The 9,938-nt window shown below is 36.1% G+C and overlaps 1 long non-coding RNA gene across 1 annotated transcript in view; it reads left to right on the top strand.

The window, feature by feature from the left end:
* LOC110271076 overlaps nucleotides 749-9,938 on the top strand; it is a 14,993-nt gene continuing 5,803 nt past the window's right edge. Inside the window, exons 1-2 of the long non-coding RNA XR_002361152.1 lie at nucleotides 749-1,162; nucleotides 1,256-1,315. This is a non-coding gene — a long non-coding RNA (uncharacterized LOC110271076). The remainder of the gene's footprint in view (nucleotides 1,163-1,255; nucleotides 1,316-9,938) is intronic.

The following is a 9,938-nucleotide window of genomic DNA, read 5'->3' as shown; positions in this document are numbered from 1 at the left end:
AGCCACGAAGCATTAAATAAAAGGAGAGTAGGGTATTTTTATGTGCGTGAGTAAGATCAAAGAGAGAATGAAGTGTGTCTACTAAGTTTAGTGAGTGTATTATTATTTTTGTTATATGTATAATTTTCTTCGTGTAATTGAGAGTTTGTAATTTTTTTATTTAGTTATAATATTTCTAAAATTATTTAAAGATAGATTACTGTGTTCAATTCATTTATTTTCTACTTTTAAATTTTAGTTGCATTATTTTGTTTTGTTACTCTAATACCCAATATTGGAATTAGAATTTTAGGTTCATAATATTTCTACTGTGAAGGAGCAGATTGATGCTAGTACTATGGTAGCAAAATTTAAGATCGAAAAATTTAAAGAAAGTAACTTCTCTCTTTGGAAACAAAAAATTAAGACAATTTTAAAGAAAGAAAATTGTTTAGATGCAATTGAAAGCAAACTCTCAAGTATTTTGGAGCAGAGATAATATACGGTACGACATTGTCCGTACTGGTATAAATATTTGTTTTTACTAGATACGGTAAAAACAAGTGGCTACGAAATTACCACTTTGGTAACTATCTATTAAGAAGTAATGCTAGCCACTAGTTCTATAACTACATTCACCTCCTTTCTTGAGGCATTTTCGACCACATATTAACTTACCATGTGGTAAATTAACTACGATAATTATGAGTATAGTGAGAATGTGAAATTATCCAAATCTCATTGCCCATGACTCACATTTTTCACCTCCACTCTTCTCTCTTGGCCAAAATTTTCTCTCTCTTTTATCCTCGTGATTAAATTTTTATCTTTGTGAGGTAGTTAATGGATAGACATATAAGTAGGATAGAATCAAAATCATTAAATTCAACCTTATCTCTTTACCTTTTTAACGTGTTTTACTTTCCTTCCTTTGTAAATATTTTACTTTCACCTTTCACCTTTCACCATACTTAGTGACCAAGTACGATTAAGAAAAATAATTAGAGAGAAAAAGGGAGTGAGGTCGAGATTTAGAAAGACGAAAAAGAAAGAAAACCAACTTTATCTTCATACCATCCCTTCTTCCATAATCAATTAAGAGCACTCCACCACTTGTCAAGCAAGCAAGAACTAGGATCAACTCTCTTATCCCCTTCTTGAATTTTCTTCAAGAATTCACAAGGTGAGTAAGGAGAATACCCTCCTCTTTTTTCATCAATGCATTCGGCCATCATGCTCTCTCATAGAGAGTTGATTATATCCATTTCTTGTGTAGCAAATCAACACTAGAAGCTTTTAAAAGAGTGGAGGGAACACGAAAATTCAAAGGAAAAGGGTAAGAACTCCTCCCCCTTTTTCCATTACACACTTAGCCAAATGGCCTAAGGGAGTAAAATTGTATGTCTTGAAAGATGAAAAATAAGTAAAAGTCTCATGAAATAATATTCAAGGGAGTTGAAAGACTAAAAGATTAAGATACTAGGATAATAATGCCTAAAAAAAGCCTAAAAGAGACATATATATGAATTAATGTTCTATGAAAAACATATGATGCATCACTTTTTTTCTAGTGGTAACTAAAGGATAAAGTGAGCTAAAAAGAATAGTTAATGAAAGATGAGATAAAAATGAAGCCACTGAAGGTCTAGGAATAAAAAGGGATAATTATAAAAGATTCGGACAATAAGATAATTATATAAATATTTCGGTATAACTAGCATAAATAATAAAGACTAAGAGTAAAAGTGTAAAAAAACAAAATTATAAGATAAGAGTAAGAAAGTAAGGGTAAAATGATAAACTAGACTAGGAAAGGTAAAAATGTTATTAATAAAAAGAGCCTCATAATGAAATAGTAAGTTAAGAGCACTAAGGGAAAATTGGTAATTTAAAAGAAAGATAAAATTAAAATTGGTAGTTAATAAGTTAGGGATAAAATAATCATTTTGAAACAGAATAGGGTAAAACAATTAATTAGGGCAAGATGGTCATTTGAGAATAAGTATACAATTAATGTGATAACAATAAAGAAAGAAGGGCATGAAGGGCATAAAGGTCATATTAAAAGTTGCTAAAGGCAAAATTGTAAATAAGAAAAAGAATATCTTAAAAACTTTAAGAATAAAGAATAAAGAATGTAAAAGGCTTTATGAATAAAGACTAAAGGTAAAAGGTCCTATAGAGAGAAGAGGACATTTTGATAATTTAAATGACTAAAGAGAAAAGGATCATTTAGATGTACCGAAATGTACCAAGATAAATGAGAAAGCCCTAAGATGCTCTAAGAGAGACCGCCTGAAGAATTTTTTCTCCTGGCCAGTGTCGAAAATAGGTGGGAACACCCACAGAAAAAATATGTCTCTTATGTGAGTCTACAGTGGCGTCAAGATTTGCGACGATTGCCTTGTATCAGGACTGACATGGTTACAACCATGAGGTACATAGAATGACTGACACAGTTAAGAGACTATATTCTGGCATAGCCTAGAGTAATGTTGAGTTACGGATAGTCAACTAATGCATGAGCTCATGGCTTGCGTAAGGCTAGACATGCATCATGCTTACTTGTTGCATTTTTCTGTGATTTGTGATTGTGTATTTGTATTTATGTTATGATAAGACTATGTAGTATATCTGGTGCACGAAATTGTGATCTCAGGTAACGGCGCCAGAAACTCTGTACGCACGTCTTGATAAATCGTTTTTCATTCACAACTTCGATACAACTAACCAGCAAGTGCACTGGGTCGTCCAAGTAATAAACCTTACGTGAGTAAGGGTCGATCCCACGGAGATTGTTGGTATGAAGCAAGCTATGGTCACCTTGTAGATCTCAGTCAGACGGATATAAAATAGTTATGGAGTTTTCGAAATTATATAATAAAATAAGGATAGAAATACTTATGTAAATCATTGGTGAGAATTTCAGATAAGCGCATAGAGATGCATTCGTTCCTCTGAACCTCTGCTTTCCTGCTGTCTTCATCCAATCCGTCTTACTCCTTTCCATGGCTGGCTTTATGTAAGGACATCACCGTTGTCAATGGCTACTTTTAATCCTCTCTGAAAAATGGTCCGATGCGCTGTCACTGCATGGCTAATCGTCTGGAGGCATCACCCTTGCCAATGGCTGCATCCCATCCTCTTGTGAAAATGGTCCAAATGCTCTGTCACAGCACGGCTAATCATCTGAGGTTCTCGATCATACTGGAATAGGATTCACCCTCCTTTTGCGTCTGTCACTACGCCCAGCACTCACGAGTTTGAAGTTCGTCACAGTCATTCAATCCCAGAGTCCTACTCGAAATACCACAGACAAGGTTTAGACTTTCCGGACTCTCATGAATGCCGCCATCAATCTAGCTTATACCACGAAGATTCTGATTAAGAGATCCCAGAGATACTCATTCAATCGAAGGTAGAACGGAAGTGGTTGTCAGGCACGCGTTCATAGGGAATGATGATGATTGTCACGTTCATCACATTCAGGTTGAAGTGCGAATGAATATCTTAGAAGCGGAATAAGTTGAATTGAATAGAAAAACAGTAGTACTTTGCATTAGTCTTTGAGGAACAGCAGAGCTCCACACCTTAATCTATGGAGTGTAGAAACTCTACCGTTAAAAATACATAAGTGAAAGGTCCAGGCATGGCCGAATGGCCAGCCCCCAAAACGTGATCACAGGATCAAAAATACAATCCAGGATGTCAAATACAATAGTAACAAGTCCTATTTATACTAAACTAGTTACTAGGGTTTACAAAAGTAAGTAATTGATGCATAAATCCACTTCCGGAGCCCACTTGGTGTGTGCTTGGGCTGAGCTTGAATGTTACACGTGCAGAGGCTCTTCCTGGAGTTGAACGCCAGGTTGTAACGTATTTCTGGCGTTCAACTCTGGCTTGTGACTTGTTTCTGGCGTTTAACTCCAGACAGCAGTGTAGAACTGGCGTTCAACGCCCTTTTACGTCATCTAAACTTGGCCAAAGTATGGACTATTATACATTGTTGGAAAGTCCTGAATGTCTACTTTCTAACGCAATTAAAAGCGCGCCATTTTGAGTTTTGTAGCTCCAGAAAATCCACTTTGAGTGCAGGGAGGTCAGAATCCAACAGCATCAGCAGTCCTTCTTCAACCTCTAAATCTGATTTTTGCTCAAGTCCCTCAATTTCAGCCAGAAAATACCTGAAATCACAGAAAAACACACAAACTCATAGTAAAGTCCAGAAATGTGAATTTAACATAAAAACTAATGAAAACATTCCTAAAAGTAACCGGATTCTACTAAAATCATACTAAAAATAATGCCAAAAAGCATATAAATTATCCGCTCATCACAACACCAAACTTAAATTGTTGCTTGTCCCCAAGCAACTGAAAATCAAATAGGATAAAAAGAAGAGAATATACTATAAATTCTAAACTATCAATGAAACATAGCTCTAATTAAATGAGCGGGACTTGTAGCTTTTTGCCTCTTGAATAGTTTTGGCATCTCACTTTATCCATTGAAGTTCAGAATGATTGGCATCTATAGGAACTCAGAGTTCAGATAGTGTTATTGATTCTCCTAGTTCAGTATGATGATTCTTGAATACAGCTAATTTATGAGTCTTGGCCGTGGCCCTAAGCACTTTGTTTTCCAGTATTACCACCGGATACATAAATGCCCACAGACACATAATTGGGTGAACCTTTTCAGATTGTGACTCAGCTTTGCTAAAGTCCCCAATTAGAGGTGTCCAGGGTTCTTAAGAACACTCTTCTTTTGCTTTGGACCTTGACTTTAACCGCTTAGTCTCAAGTTTTCACTTGACACCTTCACGCCACAAGCACATGGTTAGGGACAGCTTGGTTTAGCCGCTTAGGCCAGGATTTTGTTCCTTTAGGCCCTCCTATCCACTGATGCTCAAAGCCTTGAGATCCTTTTTATTTACCCTTGCCTTTTGGTTTTAAGGGTTATTGGCTTTTTGCTCTTGCCTCTTGGTTTTAAGAGCTTTTGGCTTTTTCTGCTTGCTTTTTCTTTTTATTTTTTTTGCCTATATATTTTTTTTCTGCAAGCTTTGTTCTTTGCTGCTTTTTCTTGCTTCAAGAATCATTTTTATGATTTTTCAGATTATCAAATAACATGTCTCATTGTCATCATTCTTTCAAGAGCCAACATATTTAACATTCTAAAACAACAACTTCAAAAGACATATGCACTGTTCAGGCATTCATTCAGGAGACAGAAAGCATTGCCGTGATTGGTGAAGAGTTTTGGGAAGAGTGTTTATGGGATTGTGTGAAAGAGGGGGTGAGAAGAAGTGAGTGGAGGTAGGTGGGGATCCTGTGGGGTCCACAGATCCTGAGGTGTTCAAGGATTTACAATCTTACACCAAATTAAGCATGCAAAATGCCCTTGCACACAACTCTGGGCGTTCAGCGCCAGATTGGTGCTTGTTCTGGGCGTTGAACGCCCATTTGTTGCCCATTTCTGGCGTTGAACGCCAGAACCATGCTTGTTCTGGGCGTTCAGCGCCAGCTCTTCTCTAGGGTGCAATTCTGGCGTTCAAACGCCCAGATGCTGCCCATTTTGGGCGTTCAGCGCCAGAACCATGCTCTGTTCTGGCGTTGAACGCCAGCCAGATGCTTCTTACTGGCGTTTAAACGCCAGTAAGGTCTTCCTCCAGGGTGTGATTTTTCTTCTGCTATTTTTGATTCCGTTTTCAATTTTTATATTTATTTTGTGACTCCACATGATCATGAACCTAATAAAATATGAAAGAACAAGAAAAATAGGATTAGATAAATAAAAATTGGGTTGCCTCCCAACAAGCGCTTCTTTAATGTCAATAGCTTGACAGTGGGCTCTCATGGAGCCTCACAGATGTTCAGAGCATTGTTGAGACTTCCCAACACCAAACTTAGAGTTTGAATATGGGAGTTCAACACCAAACTTAGAGTTTGGTTGTGGCCTCCCAGCACCAAACTTAGAGTTTGACTGTGGGGGCTCTGGTTGACTCTATTTTGAGAGAAGCTTTTTATGCTTCCTCTTCATATTTACAGAAAGGTAACCTTGAGTTGTAAACACAAGGGAGTCCTCATTCAATTGAAGGACTAATTTACCTCTGTCAACATCAATCACAGCTCTTGCTGTGGCTAGGAAAGGTCTTCCAAGGATGATGGATTCATCCTCATCCTTCCCAGAATCAAGGACTATGGAATCAGCAGGGATGTAAAGGCCTTTAACCTTTACTAACACGTCCTCTACTTGTCCATAAGCCTGTTTTCTTGAATTTTCTGCCATGTCTAATGAGATTTTAGCAGCTTGCACCCCATAGATTCCCAGTTTCTCTATTACAGAGAGGGACAAGAGGTTTATCCCTGACCCAAGGTCACACAGAGCCTTTTCAAAGATCATGTTGCCTATGGTACAAGGTATTACGAACTTTCCAGGATCCTGTTTCTTCTGAGGCAATGTCAGTTGATCCAGATCACTTAGTTCATTGGTGAACAAGGGAGGTTCATCTTCCCAAGTCTCAATACCAAATAATTTGGCATTCAGCTTCATGATTGCACCAAGAAATTTGGCAGCTTGCTCTTCAGTAACATCCTCATTCTCTTCAGAAGAGGAATGCTCATCAGAGCTCATGAATGGCATAAGGAGGTTCAATGGAATCTCTATGGTCTCTAGATGAGTCTCAGATTCCTTTGGTTCCTCAGAGGGAAACTCCTTATTGATCACTGGACGTCCCAGGAGGTCTTCCTCACTGGGATTCACGTCCTCAACCTCCCTTACAGGTTCGGCCATGGTGGTTATGTCAATGGCCTTGCACTCTCCTTTTGAATTTTCTTCTGTATTGCTTGGGAGAGTACTAGGAGGGATTTCAGTGATCCTTTTACTCAGTTGGCCCACTTGTGCTTCCAAATTTCTAATGGAAGACCTTGTTTTATTCATGAAACTTATAGTGGCCTTGGACAGATCAAAGACTAAGTTTGCTAAATTAAAGGTATTTTGTTCAGAGTTCTCTGTCTGTTGCTGAGTGGATGATGGAAAGGGTTTACTATTGTTAAACCTATTTCTTCCACCATTATTAAAGCCTTGTTGAGGCTTTTGTTGATCCTTCCATGAGAAATTTGGATGATTTCTCCATGATGGATTATAGGTGTTTTCGTAAGGTTCACCCATGTAATTCACCTCTGCTATTGCAGGGTTCTCAGGATCATAAGCTTCTTCTTCAGAAGATGCCTCTTGAGTACTGTTGGATGCAGCTTGCATTCCATTCAGACTCTGAGAAATCATATTGACTTGCTGAGTCAATATTTTATTCTGAGCCAATATGGCATTCAGAGTATCAATTTCAAGAACTCCCTTCCCTCTTCCTGTTCGAAAATTTCTGTAAGGTTATCTCTGAATTGTTGTAATTTAGCTTCTCTTAGTTTTCTCTTCAGAGTCCTTTCAGGTTCTGGATCTGCTTCAACAAGAATATTCTTGTCCTTGTTCCTGCTCATATGAAAAATAGGGACAGAAAAATAATAATAATAGGGGTCCTTTTTACCACAGTATAGAGGTCCGTGTGTAAGTAGAAGAAAAGAAGAAGAAAAAATTCGAACACAGATGGAAGAGGGGGTTCGAATTTGGGTGAGATGAAGTGTTAGTAGATGAATAAATAAATAGAAGGAGATAAGAGAGAGAGAGAGAGAATTTTCGAAAATAATTTTTGAAAAAGAGTTAGTGATTTTCGAAAATAGTTTTTGAAAAAGGTTAGTAATTTTTTCGAAAATAAAGTTAAAAATTAAAATAATTAGTTAATCAAAAAGAAATTTTGAAAAAGAGGGAGGATATTTTCGAAAATTAGAGAGAGAGAGTTGGTTAGGTAGTTTTGAAAAAGATAAGAAACAAACAAAAAGTTAGTTAGTTAGTTGAAACAAATTTGAAAATCAATTTTGAAGAGATAAGAGGATAAGAAGTTGGAAAGGATATTTTAAAATCAACTTTTGAAAAAGATAAGATGAAGAGATATTTTTGAAAAGATATGATTGAAATTAGTTTTGAAAAAGATTTGATTTTTAAAATCACAATTAATGACTTGATTCACAAGAAATCACAAGATATGATTCTAAAACTCAAAGTTTGAATCTTTCTTAACAAGCAAGTAACAAACTTGAAATTTTTGAATCAAAACATTAATTGATGGTGTTATTTTCGAAAATTAGGAGATAAAGATAAGAAAAAGATTTTTGAAAAATATTTTTAAAATTTTCGAAAATAACTAAGAAAAATGAAAAAGATTTGATTTTTGAAAAAGATTTTGAAAAAGATAAGATTTTCAAATTGAAAATTTGATTTGACTCATGAAAACAACTAGATTTTAAAAAGTTTTGAAAAAGTCAATCCAAATTTTCGAAATTTAAGAGAGAAAAAGGGAGAGATATTTTTTTTGATTTTTGAAAATTTTTTTTTGATGAGAGGGAAAAACATGAAAAAGACTCAATGCATGAAAATTTTGGATCAAAACAATAAATGCATGCAAGAACACTATGAATGTCAAGATGAATACCAAGAACACTTTGAATGTCATGATGAATATCAAGACTTATTTTTGAAAATTTTTATATGCAAAGAAAACATGCAAGACACCAAATTTAGAAATCTTTCATGTTTAGACACTATGAATGCAAAAATGCACATGAAAAACAAGAAAAGATGCAAAACAAGAAAACATCAAGATCAAACAAGAAGACTTACCAAGAACAACTTGAAGATCATGAAGAACACCATGAATACATGAATTTTTCGAAAAATGCAAGATGAACATGCAATTGACACCAAACTTTAAATCTGACTCAAGACTCAAACAAGAAATACAAAATATTTTTTTTTATTTTTTTATGATTTTATGAATTTTTTTGTATTTTCTTTTAATTTTTTTTTTTGAAAATCATTTTGAAAAAGAAAAATAAGGATTCCAAAATTTTTAATATGAATTCCAGGAATCTTATGCTCTTTAAACTAAAGCTCCAATCAAAGGGTCAGGCATGGCTTAATAGCCAACCAAGCTTTAGTATGTAACTCAGACATGACACGCCTGACATTCCCTATCCAGAAGAATTAGACATGGCTTTACAGCCAGCCAGGCTTCAACATGCTTCATGAAACACTAGAATTCATTCTTTAAAAATTCTGAAGAAAAATATATTTTTGAAAGATTTTTAAAAAATTTTTGAAAATAGAACAAAAAGAAAATTACCTAATTTGAGCAACAAGATGAACCGTCAGTTGTCCAAACTCGAACAATCCCTGGCAACGGCACCAAAAACTTGGTGCACGAAATTGTGATCTCAGGTAATGGCGCCAGAAACTCTGTACGCAACGTCTTGATAAATCGTTTTTCATTCACAACTTCGATACAACTAACCAGCAAGTGCACTGGGTCGTCCAAGTAATAAACCTTACGTGAGTAAAGGTCGATCCCACGGAGATTGTTGGTATGAAGCAAGCTATGGTCACCTTGTAGATCTCAATCAGGCGGATATAAAATAGTTATGGAGTTTTCGAAATTATATAATAAAATAAGGATAGAAATACTTAAGTAAATCATTGGTGAGAATTTCAGATAAGCGCATAGAGATGCATTCGTTCCTCTGAACCTCTGCTTTCCTGCTGTCTTCATCCAATCAGTCTTACTCCTTTCCATGGCTGGCTTTATGTAAGGACATCATCGTTGTCAATGGCTATTTTTAATCCTCTCTGGAAAATGGTCCGATGCGCTGTCACTGCATGGCTAATCGTTTGGAGGCATCACCGTTGCCAATGGCTGCATCCCATCCTCTTGTGAAAATGGTCCAAATACTCTATCACAGCACGAGTAATCATCTGAGGTTCTCGATCATACTGGAATAGGATTCACCCTCCTTTTGCGTCTGTCACTACGCCCAACACTCGCGAGTTTGAAGTTCGTCACAGTCATTCAA

This window comes from Arachis ipaensis, chromosome B01, assembly GCF_000816755.2.
Source record: "Arachis ipaensis cultivar K30076 chromosome B01, Araip1.1, whole genome shotgun sequence".
In the NCBI taxonomy this organism is placed as follows: Eukaryota; Viridiplantae; Streptophyta; class Magnoliopsida; order Fabales; family Fabaceae; genus Arachis; species Arachis ipaensis.
Note: the sequence above shows the minus strand (reverse complement) of the source record. Positions and strands in the feature narration are given on the sequence as shown.